This window comes from Bufo bufo, chromosome 4 (genome assembly GCF_905171765.1).
Source record: "Bufo bufo chromosome 4, aBufBuf1.1, whole genome shotgun sequence".
In the NCBI taxonomy this organism is placed as follows: domain Eukaryota; kingdom Metazoa; phylum Chordata; class Amphibia; order Anura; family Bufonidae; genus Bufo; species Bufo bufo.
Genome location: NC_053392.1, coordinates 21,383,496 through 21,407,287, shown reverse-complemented (window position 1 = coordinate 21,407,287; position 23,792 = coordinate 21,383,496). Strand labels below are relative to the sequence as shown.

Below are 23,792 nucleotides of genomic sequence, written 5' to 3'. Positions count from 1 at the left end.
ACTGGTACAGAAGGAGAGAGGGCTTACAATCTACGAGGGATGGACGAAGGACACAGTAGTTGCGGGTTAAGTTGGTCATGGCGGTATAGAGGCAGCAGGGTCACTGGTTGTAGGCTTGTCTGAAGAGGTGGGTTTTCAGGTTTCTTTTGAAGGATTCCAATGTAGGTGAGAGTCTGATATGTTGGGGTAGCGAGTTCCAGAGTATGGGGGATGCACGGGAGAAATCTTGGGATCAATTGTGGGAAGAGGCGATAAGAGGAGAGGAGAGAAGGAGGTTTTGTGAGGATCGGAGAGTGCGTGTGGGGGTGTATCGGGAAAGTAGCTCAGAGATGTAGGGAGAAGACAGGTTATGGACGGCCTTGTATGTATTTGTTAGTACTTTGAAGTGAATTCGCTGGGCAATGGGGAGCCAATGAAGGGATTGGCAGAGGAGTAATAGGTTGACAGGTGGATTAGTCGGGCAGCAGAGTTGAGGATAGATTGGAGGAGTGTAAGAGTGCTAGATGGAAGGCCACAGAGGAGAGTGTTGCAGTAGTCTAGGCGGGAGATGATGAGGGCATGTACAAGCATTTTCGCAGATTCAAAGTTAAGGAAAGCACGGATGCGGGAGATGTTTTTGAGTTGGAGGCGGCAGGTGGTGGAAAGGGCTTGGATGTGCGGTCTGAAGGAGAGGGCAGGAGAAATTGATGGCTTATCTGTGTTAAGCTGATCTCTCTTGATTCCTTCATATACTGTATACACACTTGGTTTGGCTAAGCATGCATGTGTCCAACAGATCAGAAGCCTACAGAAACACTACAATGCGCTTCCTTGGGCTTTCAGGTCCGTGCTTCAGCACTGCAAAAGATAGAACATGTCCTATTTTTTTTGAAGATCACGAACCTATTCAAGTGAATGGGTCGGCATCTGAAGCAGGAAGTGCACATGGCCAATGCCTGTATATTGTGGACCACTATTTGCAGTCCACAGCACAGGCACAGAGTCTTTACATTCCTCTGAATGAGCCCAAATAGAGAAAACAATACTGATGCAAATATTCATCTGCTCCAAGCCGAAAGATATAACCAGCTATGAAACACTTATTAAGAGGTAGGTGCCCTTCAAACATTTGCAGTTCTCGTTCCTAAAAAAAACATGAACGTTAACATCCTGGCAATGATTTGTTTTTCTATTTCGGGAATGTTTTTGTTTTTCATCTCAGGTTTTAAACAGGATGGATGGTTTGTCAGATGCCTGCTGTTCCACTAAGATCCTTTCAGGTTTGGTTAAAAAAAGATCACTGCGTTGGCCGGGAATCGAACCCGGGTCAACTGCTTGGAAGGCAGCTATGCTCACCACTATACCACCAACGCCTGCATGTTACAATTATTTGCTGACTGTTCTTCTCTACAGGATCCCACTTCAAGATGTTCTTTAGGACTAGCACAGCTTCAGGTCATCAATTAGAGCCAGAAGCCTACACAATCTGAGTAGAAGCTTCTACTGAGCTATAATAAGACACCTATAATAGTCTACGGACTACACTGTGCCTCCTTGTGCCAATGGTCTGATCGAAGACATACATGGGTTCTTTATGTAAAGTCAGATGCCATATCACAGAGGTATAAGAAAACGTTGCTCCTAGAAGAGAACATCTCTGTCATATTAAAGAGCACACAGCACATGTTGTAGACACATGACAGCACATGGTGTAGACCTACTCTGTTGGGCTCCATCCATACTTCTCTGTCACGTAAAAGAGGTCTTTGCTGAAGAGATGAATACTTGTGGTGGGTTGTGTTGGAGATGTTTCTGAGTCTTGCGTTGGTGATTGTGTTTATAGGGCCATGTTTGGCATCATGTGTTCATTCAATAATTAGAGTGTAGTATTCTATAGGTTCTAGAACAGGGGGTAGGCAACCTCTGGAACTCCAGCTGTTGTGAAACTACAACTCCCAGCATGCATACTTGCTTTGCTCTTCTAAGAACTCACATAGAAATAATTGGAGCATGCTGGGAATTGTAGTTTCACAACAGCTGGAGTGCCGAAGGTTGCTGATCCCTGTTCTAGAAAATTCTTAGTAATGGCACGTGGTGTTGGCATCCAGTGTAGTCCTGGCTTTGGGTTTACTTCCCAAGTTAGGCCTCATGCACATGACCGTTGTTTTATTCCGTGTCCGTTGTTCCGTTTTTCGTGATTTTCTGCGGACCCATTGACTTTCAATGGGTCCATTGAAAACTCGGCTAATGCACCGTTTGTCATCCGCGTCCGTGATCCGTGGTTCCAGTCCGTCAAAAAAATATAACCTGTCCTATTTTTTTCACGGAAAACGGTTCGCGGACCCATTCAAGTCAATGGGACCGTGAAAAAACGCGGATGCACACAAGATTGTCGTCCGCGTCCGCGCCCGTTTTTTTCCTATCATTTGCATGGCAAACTTGACTTAGACTTTTTTTTACTTTCCTTCATGTCTGGTGATCCTCCAAAAATAAAGGAAGACACACGGAAAAAAAAACGGAAACGGATCACGGAACAACGGAACCCCATTTTGCGGAACGGAACACAACAACGGTCGTGTGCATGAGGCCTAATAGTAAAATGTATCATGGACAGTAGGAAGAAAAAGTAAGTGAACCTTTTGGAATTACCTGGATTTCTGCATTAATTGCTAATTAAACTGCCTCCAGGAAGAAGCAGAAAGTGCCCCGAAGGGAAGAAAGGTGCTCGCTTTCACATCACTACGTGTCCCACAAAATGTCTGAACCGTGATTACGACGACTCCCATCTGGCCACACACTGCGGCTCGGTGCACAGCAGTATGGATGAGAGACTCGATTCTGAACTAATTGAATTTGAGTTTATTTTGTAAACAAATTTTAGTTGCATCTCAATTTTTGGTGATTTCATTCAGATGAATTAGAAGAAAAGAGAGGGAAAAAGTGAGAAACAAGAGAAAAGGAGACTTCAGATACAAAAAAAAAGTCCATGCTGATGCTGTCCTCCCTGCTCCACATTCCAAGGGGTCCTCTCTATAGACTGTCTGCACACTGTTTATTTAGTGAGGCCCCCAGCAACACACAGAGGTTTACAGTCCCATCCCCCATGAATGTTTGTAGGAAACATGACTCCAGTAGATAGCTGTGTAGGTCCATGGCTGGTAACAGCAGGACGGAGGTTATGCATTGTCACACCCTCATCCTCTACTCAGTAAAGGTGGATATACAGTATACATGGTCAGATTACTGGCCAGATTATCAGGTAGGGTTGAGTAAAGAATGCTAAGGATCCAAGATCCGAAGTCACTTCGTTCAAAAAACCCGTCTCCGTACAGCATTCAAATGTATATGCTGCTCTGAGGTGAAATTCGTTCAGTCCAAAGTCTCACGAGACTTTGCTGAAGAACTTTGGGCTTCGATTATACAACTTTAAAACCCTTTCAAAACAGCAATCCAAAGTCGTCCTCGGTACAGACTGGTGCCTCGGTACTAAGGTAGACTTCGATTATGGTTTTAAAGTTGTATAATCGAAGCCCAAAGTTCTTTAGCAAAGTCTCGTGAGACTTTGGACTGAACGAATTTCACCTCGGCGCAGCCCATACATTTGGATGCTGTATGTAGACGGACCTCCGTACAGCATTCAAACTAAGTTTTGAACGAAGAGACTTTGGATCTTAGAGCCGAAGCGCTCTACGCTCAACACTAGTCATCGGGATTCTCCGCCTGAAGGTGCAGCAGATAACCCGATGAACGAGCGAAACGCTCAACACTAGTCATCGGGAATCTCCGCCTGAAGGTGCAGCAGATCACCCGATAAACGAGCGAAACGCTCAACACTAGTCATCAGGAATCTCCGTCTGAAGGTGCAGCAGATCACCCGATAAACGAGCGAAACACTCAACACTAGTCATCGGGAATCTCGCCTGAAGGTGCAGCAGATCACCCGATGAACGAGCGAAACGCTCAACACTAGTCATCGGGATTCTCTGCCTGAAGGTGCAGCAGATCACCCGATGAACGAGCGAAACGCTCAACACTAGTCATCAGGAATCTCCGTCTGAAGGTGCAGCAGATCACCCGATGAACGAGCGAAACGCTCAACACTAGTCATCGGGATTCTCTGCCTGAAGGTGCAGCAGATCACCCGATGAACGAGCGAAACGCTCAACACTAGTCATCAGGAATCTCCGTCTGAAGGTGCAGCAGATCACCCGATGAACGAGCGAAACGCTCATTCATTGGGTGATCCTGTCGTTCGTGCAGGCACATAATATATCGTTTCTGGGTGGCAGATCGTGCTGTCTAAACAGCGATCCGCTGCCCAAAAACAATGCAGCTGTATGAGGACGATCAATTGCAATAGCGATCACCTTGTTCTCATACTGTGGAGGTGATCGCTGCATGTAATGAGCAGCCGACTGTAGGGAAGAAACGCTTCCTTCCTGACAATCAGCTTCTCCTCGGCACGTGTAAATGCGCCCTGACTGTTCCGACTCCTTCCTCCACTCAGTTCCGGCGCGGTGATCATTTATCTTTTATTTGTCTCTACTTCTAAATCCTAGAAATGTGTCGCTCTCTCTCTACTAGACAGAAGGCAGGAAATGGAAGGGGGGGGGTGCATTACATACCATAGTTGATGGCCTCATGCGAGGATCTGCTGCTTTAGAAGTCCACCAGATATAGTGAGTAAAATCGGTGCAATAATGGTGAGCACTCCACCAAATTTCTATTACATTTGGGGGGGAGGACCCCTTAATAGGAACATAATGATGTAAGCATACTGTAGACTCTTGTAGCTTTCCCATACCGCAACATGGTATCCATAAAAACTGCCGCTCACCCAGCAAGCCCTCACACCGCTCTGCAGACGGAAAGATACAGAGTATGGCGATACAAAAATGTATCTTATTTAAAGGTTGTATTTTATATAGTAAGACAGAGCAAAACCGACATAATCATACTGACCCGCAGAATAAAAAAGGTAATGCGTCATGTTTACCTCAAATAAATGCAGTAAAAACGGCCCATAAAATAATGGCGCTGTTGTTTTTTTGTTTTTTTTTTATAATTTCACCTTATTAATTTTTCCAGTACATTGGATGGAATGTTAACCGGTGTCATTAGAAAATACGACTAGTCCTGCAAAGTACAAGACCTCATCCGGCTACGCGAAGAGGGGAAAAAATTTTGGTCATAAAATAGTCCCAAGTCCTTTATTTAATCGGCGGTGTGACAATATTTAGTTTTAAATAAGTCGAATCTTACGGCAGCCTCAGGAGGAAATGTAAGACTGGCATAAAAAGCCGGTCTTAGTAAATGACCCCCCATGTCTTTTCATCTTGAGTTTACAGATGGTGTCCTTAAATTGCATCCGTCACCTCTCCAGACATCTCTGTTGTAGTAACTACTTGCTTTCCCCATGTAATAACACTTCGGGAGCATCTGTCCTTAATGCTCTATGTTGTGCCGTTCCGTTTTTATTACTCTTAGAAGTTTCTGAATGAATTTTCAGCAGCTTGCAGTAAAGGTGCTGATGGGTGTTGCTAGTCGGGGGGGAATGTCTCTTTGCACAGTCTGACACCAGCAGCACTGATTATACAGAGTCAGACACACCCGTTACTCGGATCACCCAGCAGTACCATTACTGCAGACTGCTGGCAATCTATTTGTAAACTTATAGCAGGAATAATACAGGAATGGCACAACATAGAGTCATAAGAACAGATGCTCCACAATTTTTATGACATGGGGAATGCAAGTAATTACCAAGACAGGAGTGTCAGGAGAGGGGACAGGTCCTCTTTAAAGAGGACCTTTCATGCGATTTTATTAAGGGAGATATATACCTGTACTTGCGGGGTACCCCCCGTTAATGCTGCCACCCTGCTTGATTTTTTTAAATATGCCTCCTACGCCGCGCCAGATTTCTCCTGCTCGGTATGCTAATACTGAGCATTGGAACAGGAAGGAGGAGACGCCAGGGTTTCTCAATAGGCGTCTCCTTCTCCCTGGTTGCAGCACTGTCCAATCGCAGCGCAGAGCGTCACAGCCAGGGAGGATTTTTTCTCTCCCTGGCTGTGACGCCGCTATAATGCCCCCTGTAATTCCCCCTGTTGTGCCCTCAGTAGTTATAATGCCCCATGTAATTCCCCTTGTAGTGCCCTCAGTAGTTATAATGCCCCCTGTAATTCCCCCTGTTGCGCCCTCAATAGTTATAATACCCCCTGTAGTGCCTTCAGTAGTTATAATGCCCCCTGTAGTGCCCTCAGTAGTTATAATGCCCCCTGCAATTCCCCCTGTTGTGCCCTCAGTAGTTATAATGCCCCCTGTATTTCCCCCTGTAGTGCCCTCAGTAGTTATAATGCCCCCTGTAGTGCCCTCAGTAGTTATAATGTCCCCTGTAATTCCCCCTGTAGTGCCCTTAGTAGTTATAATGCCCCCTGTAGTGCCCTCAGTAGTTATAATGCCCCCTGTAATTCCCCCTGTAGTGCCCTTAGTAGTTATAATGCCCCCTGTAGTGCCCTCAGTAGTTATAATGCCCCCTGTAATTCCCCCTGTAGTGCTTTCAGTAGTTATAATGGCCCTTGTAATTCCCCCTGTAGTGCCCTCAGTAGTTATAATGCCCCCTGTAATTCCTCCTGTAGTGCCCTCAGTAGTTATAATGCCCCCTGTAATTCCTCCTGTAGTGCCCTCAGTAGTTATAATGCCCTCTGTAATTCCTCCTGTAGTGCCCTCAGTAGTTATAATGCCCCCTGTAATTCCCCCTGTAGTGCCCTCAGTAGTTATAATGCCCCCTGTAATTCCTCCTGTAGTGCCCTCAGTAGTTATAATGCCCCCTGTAATTCCTCCTGTAGTGCCCTCAGTAGTTATAATGCCCCCTGTAATTCCTCCTGTAGTGCCCTCAGTAGTTATAATGCCCCCTGTAATTCCCCCTGTAGTGCCCTCAGTAGTTATAATGCCCCCTGTAATTCCTCCTGTAGTGCCCTCAGTAGTTATAATGGCCCCTGTAATTCCCCCTGTAGTGCCCTCAGTAGTTATAATGCCCCCTGTAATTCCTCCTGTAGTGCCCTCAGTAGTTATAATGCCCCCTGTAATTCCCCCTGTAGTGCCCTCAGTAGTTATAATGCCCCCTGTAATTCCCCCTGTAGTGCCCTCAGTAGTTATAATGCCCCCTGTAATTCCTCCTGTAGTGCCCTCAGTAGTTATAATGGCCCATGTAATTCCCCCTGAAGTGCCCTCAGTAGTTATAATGCCCCCTGTAATTCCTCCTGTAGTGCCCTCAGTAGTTATAATGGCCCCTGTAATTCCCCCTGGAGTGCCCTCAGTAGTTATAATTCCCCCTGTAATTCCCCCTGTAGTGCCCTCAGTAGTTATAATGCCCCCTGTAATTCCTCCTGTAGTGCCCTCAGTAGTTATAATTCCCCCTGTAATTCCCCCTGTAGTGCCCTCAGTAGTTATAATGCCCCCTGTAATTCCTCCTGTAGTGCCCTCAGTAGTTATAATGGCCCCTGTAATTCCCCCTGTAGTGCCCTCCGTAGTTATAATGCCTCCCAGGAAAATAAAATACCAGACTTCCTGCAACCATCTGAGATGCAGGCCACAGACCTCTTCCAGTCTCCAGCCTGAGCCTCCAGCTTTGACCATAGCTTGTTTTGAGCTAGCGACTGCCCTGACGACTCATTTAGGTGAGCAGATAACCGTTCAGGCGACTGACGACATGAGTGACCGCCTGACACAAGGCCAATGATCACTACAAGCATTTACATGCAGGGAGGATCGTGTGCAAATACGTTCATATTCGATCATAAACGATTGTTGACTGTGGTCAATCAGGTCTAGTCATTGTGCCTATCAGCAAACGATCACACATTGCACATTTACATCATCACAAATCATTAACCCCAAACGGTAATTTTATTGTTTGCATCAACGCTTGGCTCGGCATGCATGTATCCCAAACATGAAGGGGGGAGAAAGCTGCTGCCAGACAGCTCTGTCCACATCTTATCTCCTAAAGAACAAAAAAGATCATTCAGCTGAAACCCAATTGCCGATCCTTATCTTCCTCAATATCTGCCATAGTGAGAATCTAGAATTAACCTCATTGTGTTATATTACCAGGAATCCTAACATTAACCCCTTCACTGCCCTTGGCCACCAGGGATCCTTAACATGTAGCTGAGAGAAATCCTACTATTACATGATCACCGATAGGTGCCCTTTAATAATTTGCAGTACTCATCCCCCCAAAAAAACACGAATGTTAACCCTCGACATTGATAATTTTTTTTCTATTTTGAAAATTTAAGTTTGTTTTTCATTTCAGAGGTCAAACAGCCATGATCGATGGTTTGTCAGATACCTGCTGTTGCACTAAGATCATTTCAGGTTTGGTTATAAAAGAATTGCGTTGGCTGGGAATCAAACCCTGGTCAACTGCTTGGAAGGCAGCTATGCTCACCACTATACCACCAACACCAGGATATTACAGTTATTTGCTGACTGTTCTTCTGTACAGGATCCCACCTCCCCATCACGATGTTCTTCAGGACTAGCACAGCTTTAACTCATCAACTAGAGCCAGAAGCCTACACAATCTGAGTATAAGCACCTACTGAGCTGTAATACGACACCTATAATAGTCTACGGACCACACTGTGTCTCCTTGTGCCGATGATCTTAGAAGATAACATCTCCATCGTATGGTAGACCACAGCACTGTATGGCAGCACATGGTGTAGACCTCCTCTTTAGGGCTCCGTTCATACTTCTCTCATGTAAATGAGATCTTTGCTGCAGAGGTGAGTACCTGTGGTGGGGTGCGTTGGAGATGTTTTTGTGTCTTGGGTTGGTGGTTTTGTGAGGCCATGTTTGGCATCACGTGTGCATTAGATGATTACAGTGTAATATTCTATAGGTTCTAGAACATTCTCAGTAATGGCACGTGGTGTCAGCATCCGTTGCAGTCCTGGCTTTGAGTGATGTTTTCTAAGGGGAGTTTCAGGACAGATGATTAGATCCCTGGAGAACATTCATCATCCCCAAATAACAGTAAAATAAATCAGGGACTGTGCACTAAACAGCAGGAAGAAAAAGTAAGTAAACCCTGTATTTCTGCATTAACTCTTTAAGGACCGTAAACATGGCGCCCGCTCGCACGTGCAGCGGGCGCAATAGCGGCCGGGTTTCTGCTATTTCAAATAGCAGAGACCCGCTTCACATGTATGCGATCAGCCATAAGGCTGATCGCATACATTTTCCCTTTCAGATGCCATGGTCAAATGGGACCACGGGATCTGCACAGTCCGGAAGCGGAAGTTGAGATCGGGGAACCTGAGATCGGGGAACCTGTTACATTGATCTAACAGGCTGAAGCCTCAAGCAGGCTTCGGTGCCTATTAGATGACTATACCAATACAGGCCACTAGGTGGCAGCATTGTATTGGTATAGGGCAAATGAAGTGTTCAATGGTGTCCATATAGACATCAATGAACACAATAGCATACGGCAAATGGCGTAACGGGAAAAAAAAGATTTAAAAAAGCCAATTTTCCATTTTTTGTCACTTCAACTTCCCAATCATTTTTATATAAAAAGTTATCAAAAAGTCGCACACACTTCACTATCACTGAAAATAACAGATCATCCCGCAAAAAATGAGCCCTCACACAGCCCCGTACACATAACTACAAAAAAGTTATAGGGGTCAGAATATGGTTATAAAAAAAATATATGTATTCCTCAAAGGTTAAAAAAAAATTGCTCAGTAGTAGAGATGAGCGACTCGATTCTGAACAAATAAATTTGAGTTGAATTTTGTAAAAAGATTTGAGTTGCATCTGAATTTTTGCTGATTTGATTCAGGAGGATTAGAAGAAAAGAGAGGAAAAAAGAAAGGGGAGACTGGAGAGAAAAAATACGGGGCGATCGAGTAGAACTGATTCAGTCCAGAACGAGCTGGCCCACGGGCGTACATAGAAATCCTTGGGCCCCATAGCAAGAAGCTGAATTGTGCCCCCATGCCCTGCCCTCTCCCACTGCCTGCCCTGGCAATGCTGGAACAGCATGCCGGAATCTGATTGGAAGTGTGCCCCTCGCCTTACCAGATAGACCGTGCCTGCTGAATCCGTCCCCCATACACCGTGCCTGCTGCATCCGTCCCCCATACACCGTGCCTGCTGCACCCGTCCCCCATAGACCGTGCCTGCTGCATCTGTCCCCCATAGACCGTGCTTGCTGAATCCGTCCCCCATACACCGTGCCTGCTGCATCCGTCCCCCATACACCGTGCCTGCTGCACCCGTCCCCCATAGACCGTGCCTGCTGCATCCGTCCCCCATAGACCGTGCCTGCTGCATCCGTCCCCCATAGACCATGCCTGCTGCATCCGTCCCCCATACACTGTGCCTGCTGCATCCGTCCCCCATACACCTTGCCTGCTGTATCCGTCCCCCATAGACTGTGCCTGCTGCATCTGTCCCCCATAGACTGTGCCTGCTGCATCCGTCCCCATAGACCGTGCCTGCTTAATCCGTCCCCCATACACCGTGCCTGCTGCATCCGTCCCCCATAGACTGTGCCTGCTGCATCTGTCCCCCATAGACTGTGCCTGCTGCATCCGTCCCCATAGACCGTGCCTGCTGAATCCGTTCCCCATACACCGTGCCTGCTGCATCCGTCCCCCATAAACCGTGCCTGCTGCATCCGTCCCCCATAGACCGTGCCTGCTGCATCCGTCCCCCATAGACCGTGCCTGCTGCATCCGTCCCCCATAGACTGTGCCTGCTGCATCCGTCCCCCATAGACAGTGCCTACTGCTTCCGTCCCCAATAGACCGTGCCTACTGCATCCGTCTGCCATAGACTGTGCCTGCTGCATCCGTCCCCCATAGACCGTGCCTGTTGCTTCCATCCCCAATAGACCATGCCTGCTGCATCCGTCCCCCATAGACCGTGCCTGCTGCATCCGTCCCCCATAGACCGTGCCTGCTGCATCCGTCCCCCATAGACTGTGCCTGCTGCATCCGTCCCCCATAGACAGTGCCTACTGCTTCCGTCCCCAATAGACCGTGCCTGCTGCATCCGTCTGCCATAGACTGTGCCTGCTGCATCCGTCCCCCATAGACCGTGCCTGCTGCTTCCATCCCCAAAAGACCATGCCTGCTGCATCCGTCCCCCATACACTGTGCCTGCTGCATCCGTCCCCCATACACCGTGCCTGCTGCACCCGTCCCCCATAGACTGTGCCTGCTGCATTCGTCCTCCATAGACCGTGCCTGCTGCATCCGTCCCCCATAGACCATGCCTGCTGCATCCGTCCCCCATACACTGTGCCTGCTGCATCCGTCCCCCATACACCGTGCCTGCTGCATCCGTCCCCCATAGACTGTGCCTGCTGCATCCGTCCCCATAGACCGTGCCCGCTGAATCCATCCCCCATACACCGTGCCTGCTGCATCCGTCCCTCATAGACCGTGCCTGCTGCATCCGTCCCCCATAGACTGTGTCTGCTGCATCCGTCCCCCATAGACCGTGCCTGCTGCATCCGTCCCCCATAGACCGTGCCTACTGCTTCCGTCCCCGATAGACCGTGCCTGCTGCATCCGTCTGCCAGAGAATGTGCCTGCGGCATCCGTCCCCCATAGACCGTGCCTGCTGCTTCCGTCCCCAATAGACCGTGCTTGCTGCATCCGTCCCCCATACACCGTGCCTGCTGCACCCGTCCCCCATAGACCGTGCCTGCTGCATTCGTCCTCCATAGACCGTGCCTGCTGCATCCGTCCCCCATAGACCATGCCTGCTGCATCCGTCCCCCATACACTGTGCCTGCTGCATCCGTCCCCCATACACTGTGCCTGCTGCATCCGTCCCCCATAGACTGTGCCTGCTGCATCTGTCCCCCATAGACTGTGCCTGCTGCATCCGTCCCCCATAGACCGTGCCTGCTGCATCTGTCCCCCATAGACCGTGCCTGCTGCATCCGTCCCCCATAGACCGTGCCTGCTGTATCCGTCCCCCATAGACCGTGCCTGCTGCATCTGTAGTGTACGGGGACTGTAATACCCGTCACTACCAAAGTGTCACTTGGTGTGCTGTCGTCCCTCCTAATTATGGGGAAGTTGTTATACGTCAGTTTTATAAAATGTCATGTAATGTATGTATTTTCCTGTTACTGAAACTTGCATGTACAGGCTTGCTAGGGGTGTCATTCCAGCTTCTAGTCAATAGAGGGAGCTAGGGAGCCCTAGTTTATATAAGGCCCAGTCAGGGAAGTAGAAGGCAGACGGAGTCTAGTGTCTGTAATCTACAGTTGGAGATTAGACAATGTCTGAGACAAGTCCAGGCCTGAAGCCTGCTGTTCAGGAGAAGATTCCCTCCTGAATTCCCATATGCAGAAACAGGAATATGTTAGCTCAAGAGCCTGAGGAAGTTTCCAGCAGCTGAGAGAGACAAAGGCAAAGATCAGGAAAGCAAGAGGTACTCAGAAAGACAGAGGAGGTACTTATTAAAGCTATAGCCAAGGATATAAAGCCAGAACTAGGTTAATGGGCCTTGGTGAAGATATGCTATGTTCCAGGATCAGACAGAATTAGAGTGCAAGCTCCTGTGCTGCAAGTCCTGTGTTCAACACTCTGTAATCACCTTGCTGTAACTGAATTGCCTGCATCGACCGAATTGCAAAATCGACTGTATGCCAAGGAACTGCGATTCCAATATTGTCTCTGCTTGAAAACTACTAAAGTTGGAGTTCTGTTTTAATACTACGTTTCCTCAATTTATTCCTGCATCCGCAAACGGCGTGCCACCGTTTACTTGGCACTGGCGTCACGAACTATTTCTACCTATACCTGCCCTTGCAGAGAGTCAGCCGTACCAGGTTAGTGTCTATTGCACTACATCACCCAGAAACACCTACTGCACACAACTTGAGTACGCTGCACCTTCTCTTTTGGCGTCACGAACAGGATACGCACGCTTTATAGTGCAAGAAGCGTGAACTTTGTGCCTTATACAGTTGCCCTGTGACCAAAGTGACAAATTGCCTGTTTATTGAAAGTGGACTTTGTGGACTGAAAATCATACCCAAAGTGTACCAAAAAAACTCTAAAAAGCGCTGTGCAGTGTTGCGCTACCCAGTGGAAGAAAATCGCCGCATTGGAGTGTGGTTTTGTGGACTTTTTGCAATCCTGCTTGCTGTCAGTGAATAGACAGCGTTTCTTGCTAAAGATGGCTGCTGGGCTTGCTGAATTTACTGCTGCGTCACCTTCATCCCGAAAAGGCGGGAAAAATTGGCGCCTTTCTGAGAAAAGAGCGGGAAGGAGTTCAAGGTCAGGCGCCACTGCTTATCTGGACATTTGCATGTCTGCCAGCATGGACACCGCCTTCCATATACTGGAATACCTGGGGGGCGGCCTCCCAGTGCAGTGGGAGGAGCTGGCTGCTGTAATTGACGCGACCCTATCGCTCTCCTCAGAAGGATCGAGCATGTTGAAAAGTGAGCATCATTGTGCTGCAATGTCGACGCCTGAAATACCGCAAGTGCCTGATGTTGGTGTAGAGCCAGAGGAGGCTCCAACGGCCTACGCTCCGGGACCGGAGCAACCCGCCTGCCGCCCAAGGGAGAAAGAACCCGAGCCCTACTATGGCTCGTGGAGGGACTTTTTCCAACCATCTTTCAAATGGTCCTCCCTGATGGCGGAGATCCGAGAGGCCGCTATAAAGCGGAATACAAAGACCAAAATCATCTATGAGGAACTAACTAAGACAATACATGAGAAGCATACGCACACTCAACCCCGCCTGGAAAGGAGAAAGGGAGTGGTGCTGTCATTTGACAAATCCCGTGGCTACGGGTTTATCCAGGACTATCTAACTGGCAGAGACCTCTATGTGAATCGAAGGTCTGTCAAAAGAGACTACCTCCCTTCGTACCAGCACAGCCTCCGCGAGGGAGAGGAAGTGGAGTACACCCCTGCCGAGAGCCTGCGAGGCCCTTATGCGACTGCTGTGACCCGTCCCAAGCGAGCACCTGAGGACTGGGAGGCAGAAGAAGGAGAAGACTACTCTGGCTGCGAGCGGGAACCTGAACGCTCTCCAGAGCCGGCCCATCACGCCTTCCAGGAGCGGAGCTCCTTCATTGGGCCCAATGTCTTCTGGCAGCCAACCGTGTTGGAGAAATGGGTGAGCCCCTATCCTTCCCCCGAGCTGCCTCGTCGGGAGAAGACCATATCAGAGCTGGAACAGTTAAAAGGACTTAGTGCTACCTTTGAAAACATCCGGAGGGGTCGGAGACCAGACGCATCGCCAGAACCTGCAGAGGCCGAGTCCGCACCATCGGTGACTGTACCTGCGCCGGCGGCGCCAGCAGATGACAGCGACTCCGACACAGAGAGCATCGGTGAGCAGATCGTCCGGCTGGAGGAGAAGTTGCGGGAGTTGCGCAAGACATACACCGCCAGGATCCAGACACCGCCAAGGAAGGATGAGGTAAGGGTGCCTGTCACCACCCGTAAACCGCCTTCTGTTGCCACCGCTCCGTCAGTGCCCCAGACCGGACCCGCGATTGCCGTAAACTGCTGCACCCAGGGCACCGGACCACTTGCTGCGGCGGTGCCAAGCCCGTTACACCCTGCAGTGATCATGCCAGGACCGGCACGGTCCACCAGAGGGTTCACCCCTAGGCTTATGGGGCCAATACCTATTAGGGGCCCCTTTACCCTACAGCTGCCCCCTGATACAGTTATGTGGGCACATCCTCCTGTAGAGGACTACTACAGACGATACCTGCCAGCGGAGCCAAGTGGATATGATATGCCACTGTAATCAGCCTGCTAGGCCTTTGATTTGTTTCACTGCAGAAGTTTTGATGTTAACCCTTCCAGGACAGGAGTCCTATGTTTCTGGTCCTTTGTTGCGGCTGCCAGTTTGTCCACGGCTCAGTGGTAGGTGTTGACCACTGAAATCACAAAGTCAGCAAGGCCACGTTTGTTTCCAGGATCTCCTGCCTGCTTTTGTTACCCCACGCCAAGTTGTGCCTGTTCCTTTAGTTGCACCTTTTACCCTTCACCCCCTTTTCAGGTTGATCAGGGGTATTACAGCACTTGTCTTTGCTGTCCTTTTATTGTGCAACTTCATACTAAGGAACCGTGCCCGGAGACAGACTCAAAAGTACCTGAGCCTCTGAGATTCTTATTCTTTTAAAAGTAATGTGCCCAGAGATGGACTCCACCGCATGAGAGCCTCTGTGATTAATAAGAAATAACCTGGGTACGGACTCATGTTTGTTCTTTGAGCCTCCAAGAACTTTTATACCGTTTTCTACTGTTCTATCATGGACTTATTCATTGTCATGGACTATCCTGGTTATAATGTTACGCTGTGCCAGGTCAGCGCCCCCGTTCCATTCATTATCCTGAGAGAAGAGAACGACGCCCCTTGTCACCACACTTCACCTTTGCCAATTGGACCTGATGTCAATGTAAATGCAGATGAATTACATGTATGTATGCCTGCATGTCTCTATTTTCTATTTCAGGTAGAGATTCCAGTTGGGCGACCCAAGATGGAGTACGAGGTCGTACTCAGCTTAAAGCAGTGGGGTATGTAGTGTACGGGGACTGTAATACCCGTCACTACCAAAGTGTCACTTGGTGTGCTGTCGTCCCTCCTAATTATGGGGAAGTTGTTATATGTCAGTTTTATAAAATGTCATGTAATGTATGTATTTTCCTGTTACTGAAACTTGCATGTACAGGCCTGCTAGGGGTGTCATTCCAGCTTCTAGTCATTAGAGGGAGCTAGGGAGCCCTAGTTTATATAAGGCCCAGTCAGGGAAGTAGAAGGCAGACGGAGTCTAGTATCTGTAATCTACAGTTGGAGATTAGACAATGTCTGAGACAAGTCCAGGCCTGAAGCCTGCTGTCCAGGAGAAGATTCCCTCCTGAATTCCCTATGCAGAAACAGGAATATGTTAGATCAAGAGCCTGAGGAACCATTCAGAAGCTGAGAGAGACAGAGGTAAAGATCAGGAAAGCAAGAGGTACTCAGAAAGACAGAGGAGGTACTTATTAAAGCTATAGCCAAGGATATAAAGCCAGAACTAGGTTAATGGGCCTTGGTGAAGATATGCTATATTCCAGGATCAGACAGAATTAGAGTGCAAGCTCCTGTGCTGCAAGTCCTGTGTTCAACACTCTGTAATTACCTTGCTGTAACTGAATTGCCTGCATCGACCAAATTGCAAAATCGACTGTATGCCAAGGAACTGCGATTCCAATATTGTCTCTGCTTGAAAACTACTAAAGTTGGAGTTCTGTTTTAATACTACGTTTCCTCAATTTATTCCTGCATCCGCAAACGGCGTGCCACCGTTTACTTGGCACTGGCGTCACGAACTATTTCTACCTATACCTGCCCTTGCAGAGAGTCAGCTGTACCAGGTTAGTGTATATTGCACTACATCACCCAGAAACACCTACTGCACACAACTTGAGTACGCTGCACATCTGTCCCCCATAGACCGTGCCTGCTGCATCCGTCCCCCATAGACCGTGTGTAGAATTTGCTCTGCTTTGCAGGTGCCTTAAATTACTGAAGAACAACTAGATCATAACTCAGTGTTGGATTTATTTACCAATAGGGATATACCTACTGTAGGGATTTGCTCTGGTAGGCAGGGTTAGCAGACCTAGTACAGAGGCAAGACCACGGTTGAAAAGCAAAAGTTCTGTGTTTATTCACACAAAAAGGCAGAAAAGAAAAACAATACTTTGCAGGGTCCTGGTGTTAATTCACACAGCAAGAGTCCACAGAACAAAACATGTCCCCTGGCAGTCCACAGCAGGCTTTAGGGCGCCTGACTCCCAGCAGATGGCTCTCATACGGCTCTCAGCCTTGCAGCATGGTGGAACTCCTCAGCTCCCAAACACAGAGCTTCCACAGCTCCACTATCACCTGGAGGATCATTCCACACCCAGCTGAGCTGCTGGCTGGGTTTTTATTCCCAGCCCAAAACCTGGCCTGGAACGTGGGGAACAGCCACCCACCCTGCTCTTTGGCTGCTCCCGATAAGAACCATCCCGGATCGGCTTTACAGCCACACTAAGAAAAAACTGTGTCAGCGAGCACTAGCTGCTGCTGACACACAAAATTACCGGTTCCTATCTCACCGAGGCCAGGAACCTCGATGACACGTACCTTCCGTCAATGACGGACCCTTGCCCTTTCCTACACTACATTCTAAATACAATTAAGGGAATGGGAGAGGGGATTGGAGGGGGTCAGGATACTTGAGCTAGCTACTAGTGTTGAGCGAACTTGTGTTTTAAGTTCGGCGTCTAAAGTTCAGGTTCGGGTTATTGAAGAATCGCGTTATGGATTCCGCTACCACGGACCATAACTTATGGTCCGTGGTAGCGGAATCCATAACACGATTCTTCGATAACCCGAACTTTAGACGCCGAACTTAAAACACAAGTTCGCTCAACACTAGTAGCTACACCATTCTCTCTCACTCAGTCACACATGCCATGGATTTTTCTCTGTACTCAGAACACTCCTCTCCAGCAGGTTTCTTGATTGTAGAGTCCAGAAAGACTTGTCTTGTCCAAGAGGTCACCAAGGTCACCATTGCTCCTACTTGTGAGCTAGGTTAGTGCAGATGATTACACAGGAAGAAAGTTCTATCATATACCCCTGCCCCCATCCCAGCATGTATGTCCTTGCTGACACAGGTGTGGGCAGTAAATACCAGCAGGGGGTCGGGCTTGCCCCAGGACATGACAGTCCTGCAGATCTTCCTTTCATCAGTGTCCCGCCCCAAGAACCCTTTGATGGTCCTAATTTGCATATCAAGCAGACCCGGGCTGATTCAGTTCAACATATCAAGGAACATCTTTGCATCAAAGCTGTATCATAGATGTCATTTTTATCAGTTCCAACACCGTGCCTGCTGCATCCGTCCCCCATAGACCGTGCCTGCTGCATCCGTCCCCCATAGACCATGCCTGCTGCATCCATCCCCCATAGACTGTGCCTGCTGCATCCGTCCCCCATAGACCATGCCTGCTGCATCCATCCCCCATAGACTGTGCCTGCTGCATCCGTCCCCCATAGACCGTGCCTGCTGCATCCGTCCCCCATAGACCATGCCTGCTGCATCCATCCCCCATAGACTGTGCCTGCTGCATCCGTCCCCCATAGACCATGCCTGCTGCATCCATCCCCCATAGACTGTGCCTGCTGCATCCGTCCCCCATACACCGTGCCTGCTGCATCCGTCCCCCATAGACCGTGCCTGCTGCATCCGTCCCCCATAGACTGTGCCTGCTGCATCCGTCCCCCATAGACCGTGCCTGCTGCATCTGTCCCCCATAGACCGTGCCTGCTGCATCTGTCCCCCATAGACCGTGCCTGCTGCATCCGTCCCCCATAGACCGTGCCTGCTGCATCCGTCCCCCATAGACCGTGCCTGCTGCATCCGTCCCCCATAGACCGTGCCTGCTGCATCCATCCCCCATAGACTGTGCCTGCTGCATCTGTCCCCCATAGACCGTGCCTGCTGCATCCGTCCCCCATAGACTGTGCCTGCTGCATCCGTCCCCCATAGACTGTGCCTGCTGCATCCGTCCCCCATAGACCGTGCCTGCTGCATCCGTCCCCCATAGACTGTGCCTGCTGCATCCATCCCCCATAGACTGTGCCTGCTGCATCTGTCCTCCATAGACTGTGCCTGCTGCATCCATCCCCCATAGACTGTGCCTGCTGCATCTGTCCTCCATAGACCGTGCCTGCTGCATCCGTCCCCCATAGACTGTGCCTGCTGCATCTGTCCTCCATAGACTGTGCCTGCTGCATCTGTCCTCCATAGACTGTGCCTGCTGCATCTGTCCTCCATAGACTGTGCCTGCTGCTGCTGGTTATTACAAACTCCCCCAGTGCAGACTTATCCTTGTCAGCAAAACAGAATGTGTTCTATTTTTTTGCGGGGCCACAGAGCGGATTTTATGGTCCAACTGAAGTGAATGCGGAACAAAAATACGTTTGTGTGCATGAGCCCTTACTGTGTGTGCCTCTGTACCCGGACTGGTCAGTCAGGTCACAGTGCGAGGCATCCTGATTTTACAAGGTGGAGACACAGAAAACTAAAGGATTTAATCCAGTCACAACTGAAGCTTCTCTGACTGCTGCAGAACCTCCTAATACACACCTCAGCTGCTGCAGAACCTTCTAATACACCTCAGCCGCTGCAGATCCTCCTAATACACACCTCAGCCACTGCAGAACCTCCTAATACACACCTCAGCCGCTGCAGAACCTCCTAATACACACCTCAGCCGCTGCAGAACCTCCTAATACACACCTCAGCCGCTGCAGAACCTCCTAATACACACCTTAGCCGCTGCAGAACTTACTAATGCACACCTCAGCCGCTGCAGAGCCTCCTAATACACACCTCAGCTGCTGCAGAGCCTCCTAATACACACCTCAGCTGCTGCAGAACATTATGATAATGACAGGAGAACTACAAGTCTCATCATGAGAAGAATGTTATTGGGAATTAGAAGGAAATACATGGAGGAGGAAAATAGGAGAGGACTACAACTCCCAGCATATCCAGGCTGTTGTTATTGGACACAAGTGGACAAGTGTAATTAGGGGCTGGTCTTAAAGGGGTTCTTCTGCAGTTTGTTTTAACTGATGATCTATCCTCTGGATAGATCATCAGCATCTGACCGGTGGGGATCCGACACCCGGGACCCCCGCCGATCAGCTGTTTGAGAAGGCAGCGGCGCTCCAGCCCAGTGACGTCACGACTAGTATCAACTGGCCTGGGCTAAGCTCCATTCAAGTGAACAGAGTTTAGCCCCGCCCAGGCCAGTTGATACTAGACGTGACGTCACTGGGCCAGCGGTACACAGTGAGAAGGCCGCGACGCTGCTGGAGCGCCGCTGCCTTCTCAAACATCTGATCGACAGGGGTCCCGTGTGTCGGACCTCCGCCGATTAGATGCTGATGATCTATCCAGAGGATAGATCATCAGTTATAACAAACTGTAGAACCCCTTTAAGGCCCGGCCCCTTCTCTGGCGGGCTCCGTAGCAGCGGCATGGTCTGCCGCCACTGAGTGACCTGTTTGGCTGAATAAAATTTTTATGTAATTCCATCATCCTCAGTAACTTCATTTCGGATAGATGTAGGTGAGTGATGGCCTCCTGTGAGGATTTGCTGACTTAGAAGTCCTCTAGATACAGTGAGGAGAAGTATGATATATATTTCTATGATATAAATAATGGTGAGCGTTTCTCCGGGGACTGGGGGAGATTTATCATACTGGTGTAAAGCAGAAGGGCTTAGTTGCCCATAGCAACCAATCAGATTCATCCTTTCATCTTTCACAGCCCATTTGGATAATGAAAGGTGGAATCTGATTGGTTGCTATGGGTAACTAAGCCAGTTCTACTTTACACCAGTTTTGATAAATAACCCCCATTTACTATAGCTTTTGCACCTGTTTTTAGTCTAAAATGTGCTGTTTTAGACCATCTTCTCTTTTTAGTCACATTTACTACTGAAATTGCGCATGTTTTGGAGAATTTTTCACCTTGTTTTTTTAGACTAATTCAGAAGTTTTCTAACTTTTGTGGCCTTTTTCCGACCTATTCATGTAGGTGCGCTTGTTATTTGCTCCTGAATTTGTCACAAAAACAGTAAAATTTCTACTCTTTGCTATTATTTTGCTACTATTTTGTTAATTTCTACTCCACCCCATGGCTGGCGGTCTTTTCAGCCTCTGTTTTTAGCGGTGAAGTGCGACTTTTGTCTACAAAGATTCAACTTTTTTTTTTATGTGCAAATAAATTAGACCAGTCTAGGTGAATATGAACCTGTCATACTGAAAAACCACCCCCAGAGGGCAGACTAATAATACGCCGGGTCTAATTCATTTTGTCTAAGAAATTGGTCTAAGAGTGCTAAAACGCAGCTCTCTGTTGAGGCTTATATTGGCTTAGTACAAGGGGACATGGATAAATGACTGCAGTGCTTCGCACATACACCACAATTTGACTAGTAAGGAAAAACAAACACTCAATCAGTTATTGGATGACACCTCATGGATTTTTAAGCCAGCGGACAAGGGGGGAGCACTAGTCAGTTTGGATAAGGAGTATTATATACGGGAAATTATGGGGCAGCTCTCTGATCAGCATATATACCATACATTATCCAGGGACCCAGTTTGGGATGTTAAAAATGAACCACAGGTTTTAATAGATACTAATCGAGAGGATGGAGTCATTGATGCCCAACTGGCAGAATTTTTTTATAAAACAGCATCCTATAACTCCTGTGTTTTATACTTTGCCTAAGGCCGAATGCACAAAGTGTTCCGCGGCCGCGAGCGGTCCGTGGTATGCCGGGCCGCGGAACACCGGGCCGCGGAACACGGTCGTGTGCATTCGGCCTTAAGTACATAAATCAATGGATGCTCCACCAGGACGTCCAATTATGGCATCAACAGACTCCATCCTCTCTCCCCCTCACTCCTTTGACGCAGCAGGCCCCTTCTTATCTCAGAGATACACAACATTTTTCGGAAGAAATACACATGGTGCATTTCGATACAGAGTGTATACTTGTGACACTGGACGTGTGTAGTTTATACACGTCCATTACACACGAGAAAGGCCTGAGGGCCATCTAACTTCTCCTTGATGATAGTCCTTATACACAGCAGGAAAAAAAATAATAATCTTGCACTTCTCACCATTGTCCTTAAGCGGAATAATTTTTTGTTCCAAGATACGTTTTACCGCCGCCATGGGTTCGAATGCCGCACCGCTGTATGCAAATTGTTACATGGCGGTTTTTGAGCTTGAACATGTGTATTCCAATTCTCTATACCAAAAACATTGTATATTTTGGAAACGTTTTATTGATGATATTTTTTGTGTATGGCGGGGCGGCATTCGGACCCTTGAGGAATTTATTATTTTTATCAATAGTGTACGATCGGAACTTCAATTTACCCTACATTCAAATTTGCAGCGAATATTATTCCTTGACACATGGGTCATCAAAGGGGAGGAGGGCGAGTGTATGGCAGATTTATACACAAAAAACACTGATTGTAACAGTCTATTAATTTACAGCAGTAATCGTCCGCCAGCTATTAAGAGATCCCTCTTCTACTCTCAATTTCAGAGGGTCCATAGGATAGTCAGCGATACTAGAACCCGCGAGATTCGGCTTGATGAGATGACCACTAAGTTTATGGAAAGGGGATATCCTGCACATTTACTTCAAACACAAAGGGCTAGGCTTTGAAAGACCGTATGAAAGACCGATTTAGTAAACACAAGTCGACTATAAGGAAGGGCAATACACTCTTACCCATCCCCCATTATTTCCACACACTTAATCATAATATTTCACAGCTTCGGTTCCAGATAGTGGAAGAAGTACAATTGCCCCGTCGTGGTGGTAATAGGGCAGCGATGCTCATGAAGAGAGAGGCGTATTGGATACACCGACTCCAGACGCTAGAACCCAAGGGACTTAACAGAGAATATGCGCTCTTATAAATGCAATCAGTAATCATGTTTGTAATTGTATCGCTTCTTCTTATCTGATACTTACCTTTTGCCACGGCTGATCTTCGTTTTGTATAACCCGCCCTCGAGAGTGAACATTGAATACCAGGTTGCTGGGCAACAAGACGTCAGATCATGTGATATTGGGCGGTCTATTTAAATCTGCTTTGTGCTTTGTGTTTTGTCTATTGCCACTTATGCACTAGTTTGAAGAAGGTGCCGAAACGCGTCACTAATATAGTGTTATGTGACCAATAAATACTCACTGCATCAGCAATTTGGAGTGCCGGTCCCTTCCTTCAGTTGGGTCTAATTCATTGTCGGCTGTGCGACTTTTAATAAATACTCCTGAAAAGAAAGGAGAATGAAAAAATATTTTACAAACTACACCCCTCAAGGTATTCAAAAATATTTTAAAAAATTGGCAGATTTTCCATTTTAATAAATTTTTTCCAGTTACAAAGCAAGGGTCAACAGCCAAACCAAACTCAATATTTATAGCCCTGATTCTGTAGTTTACAGAAACACCCCATATGTGGTCGTAGACCGCTGTACGGGCACACGGCAGGGCGCAGAAGGAAAGGAATACCATACGGTTTTTGGAAGGCAGATTTTGCTGGACTGGTTTTTTGACACCATGTCCCATTTGAAGCCCCCCTGATGCACCCCTAGAGTAGAAACTCCAAAAAAGTGACCCCATTTAGGAAACTACGGGATAAGGAGGCCGTTTTTGGCACTATTTTAGGGTACATATGATTTTGGTTGCTCTATATTAGACTTTTTGTGAGGCAAGGTAACAAGAAACAGCTGTTTTGGCACAGTTTTTATTTTTTGTTATTTACAACATTCATCTGACAGGTTAGATCATGTGGTATTTTTATAGAGCAGGTTGTCACGGACGCGACAATACCAAATATGTATTTTGGTTATTTGTTTCAGTTTTACATAACAAAGCATTTTTGAAAAATTTGAATTTTTAGTGTCTCCACATTCTGAAAGCCGTAGTTTTATTTATTTTTTGGGCGACTGTCTTGTGTAGGGGCTCATTTTGTTCGGGATGAGATGATGGTTTGATTGGTACTATTATGGGGTGCAAATGACTTTTTGATCTTTGACCTTTGTTTTTTTTTACAGTTTTTTTTATGGTATTCACCTGAGGGGTTAGGTCATGTGATATTTTTATAGAGCAGGTTATTACGAATGCAGCGATACCTAATATGTCTAC

General features: G+C 47.8%; 1 non-coding gene across 1 annotated transcript; it reads right to left on the bottom strand.

Annotated features, from left to right (window-relative positions):
• Nucleotides 1-1,280: 1,280 nt before the first annotated feature.
• Nucleotides 1,281-1,352, bottom strand: TRNAG-UCC. Its single transcript has one exon. It is a non-coding gene; the product is annotated as a tRNA-Gly (tRNA).
• Between the last annotated feature and the right edge of the window lie 22,440 nt (nucleotides 1,353-23,792).